The sequence below is a fragment of the Rhinolophus sinicus genome, linkage group LG14 (genome assembly GCF_036562045.2).
Source record: "Rhinolophus sinicus isolate RSC01 linkage group LG14, ASM3656204v1, whole genome shotgun sequence".
Lineage (NCBI taxonomy): Eukaryota > Metazoa > Chordata > Mammalia > Chiroptera > Rhinolophidae > Rhinolophus > Rhinolophus sinicus.
This window is the reverse complement of record NC_133763.1, coordinates 11322469-11325159: the sequence shown is the minus strand read 5'-3', so window position 1 is coordinate 11325159 and position 2691 is coordinate 11322469.

Below are 2691 nucleotides of genomic sequence, written 5' to 3'. Positions count from 1 at the left end.
CGGCAGTTTTGCAGCTTATTTTATACATTTAGAATCAAAGGAGGAGACGTAAAGAGGTTTGCTTGAAATTCATTGGTGGTAGATTAGGGAAGTGGGAGAAAGCAAAATGGGGAGATCGCTGAGCTCAAAAGTAAATCAGGGAGACACTCCTTTTATACTGGTGGGTACAAGGTGGAATAATTAACATTTACAGCACATAGAGATGGTATGCGGGGACCAAGATAACAATGAGGGGTTCTGTGGTCTTGTGTTCAGGTTGTGCCCTGAGGGATGTGGGAAAGGAGATTACTCTGACATTTCAAAAGTATGTTATCTTAGATTCACAAAGATAATAGATAATTTCAAAGGTAAAGAAGCTACAGGCCTAGGATGTGACTATCCACCACGACCTGCTTTTAGTTAGGAATTTTTCCATTCAGACCACCCTGTGTGATTACTTTGGTCTCTGGGTTTGTCAGGTTTAGTGTGTGATCCCCTTTTCATCCGCACTATTACATAAATGCATCACGCAAGGTTCTAGAGAGAAGGACTACAAAGATGAGTAAGACAGTTTTTCCTCTCAAAGAGTCTGTGATTTTAAAACGCATTGGTTTGGAGATCTAAAAGAAGAAAATTCTCCCCCTCTTTTTTCTTAATAACAGTTATTTATTTTATTTATTTATTTATTTTATGGAATTACTTTTGCCTTATGTATCCATTTGTCTGTTGTCTTCTATTGTATTGGTTGTGATTACTGTTCCACCACTAATTTTTTTTTCATTTCTTCAATTTGTCTAAGGCTCAGCTTTATGCTTTAAAAATTTCAAGTAAATGTCAGAAAAGTAGTGAACTCTACTTTTTAAAATATGATCCTAGTTAAGGGGCAATATACCTGTGTTAACTTCCCAGACATTAGGCAAATGACAGACATATATATTCCTACCCTAGTTCCCAATTGTCTTATGGCCCTAGGAAAGAAAAATTTCAGTTCAGGGTCTGATGGCAATTTCTTCCAAAACTAATATAGCATTTAACCTCCTTGATATATCCACAAATCTCTAATCCTGTATATTGAAAGAAAAGACATGAAAGTAAGAAAGATAGATGACGTGTACCATGGGATCTCTCACTTTTTACAATAAAGCATGGCCACAAAAAAGTTCATAATTATTAAGTAAAGCTTTATTGCACTTACGATTACATCTACCTAACAAGTCTCTTATCTTTAAGCACTCTGGAGGCTTAAAGAAGAAATGCTGAATAACTAAAGGGATTTTGTGCGTCTGATTCACAGTAACTTCTCAAATTATGTAATGTGACACCAGTAAAACATAATCACTGAAATTTAAGAGCATCTTCGCATTTTTAATTTTTGTTTCTAACGGAAGTGCCTATTACTATGGACATAAAAATATAGTGAACTAATAGTTTGAATCATGGGGTTTATTCCCTATTCCAATGACTTAGATATTTACCCTTATTCTTCCCAAGCCTCACTTTTCTTGTCTCTAAAATAAGAGGATTAGATTTTGTGGGAGAGAAAGAAACTTTTTTCTACCCTCCAAGTTTCTTTGTCTGGTCTAATATTAAATCTACATTTAACAGATTAACAAGAAAAAATAATCGAATTTAATTACATGCGTACGTATGAGAACCCTACATTCACGAAAGATTCAGAGACAGAAAGGAGAAATGAGACCTATATGACATTTTGAGCCAAGATAAGCCTTGGGGCTTCAGAGGAGAGGAAGGTTGTTCTCAGGGTGATAAGAAGAGCAAATGTTTAGTAATTAGAAGTTTGCCTTGCCCCATAGGTAGATCATAAAAATGTTATTTTTTTCTAATATCATTTATTATTGGCAAAGCCCCTCATTTAAATTTCATAAGAGAGAGTTTCTCTTGAGCCTTCAGCTCAAAATAATTCACATACCACAATGGCATATCTTGGGAAGGCCTGTTCTGAACCTTTTTGATTTTGTCTATTGTTCCTTCCAAAAGTAAAGTTCTCTTGTGCTCCTTGGATGAGTGATGCCCATCCTGCATCCAGTTTTCTACCTTTTTCACTCTATTTACCTTAACTGGAGGATGTACCTATTACAAGTGAAAGATAATTACATGACTCACAGGTTTAGGATATACCTCAAGTATCCCTAAGCCTACCTCCAAGTAGATCCAATAAAACATCAAGTTCTAATTGCTGAAATTCACATTTTCTTCTTACTTGCTATCTATACTTCCTAATATCATGTCTCATACATTTAATTATCCACTCAAATGAGGACTAATATCCAGTGCCCCAAACACTGATTTCCACAAATACATATTTAAAATATATTTTAAAACTTCTTACTATCTTTTTGCCATATTCTATTGAATCTAGTATCTTTCATTAAATTATCCTATTTATGCGTCATTGTTTTGTCCTACGTGGTTTAGCACCTTACCTCATCCTCCTAAAATTATTTACAGTGCAGTTACACATGACTTCTCAGCTTTCTTAGGCTTATGCTTCCTGGAGAGAACATAACTTCAGTGATAAAACCATTCACCTGGTATGAATACCCCCACTGGCTCCAGTGTCACCCCTCATATGCAGTCATTGAAAACATAAGCAAATTTAATGCTTGTTGCGTGGCATGCAACTTCATTTAACAAGCAATAACTTCCCCCCATCTTTCTGAGACAGATTTCATTCAAAGAGAATAAAAGCAG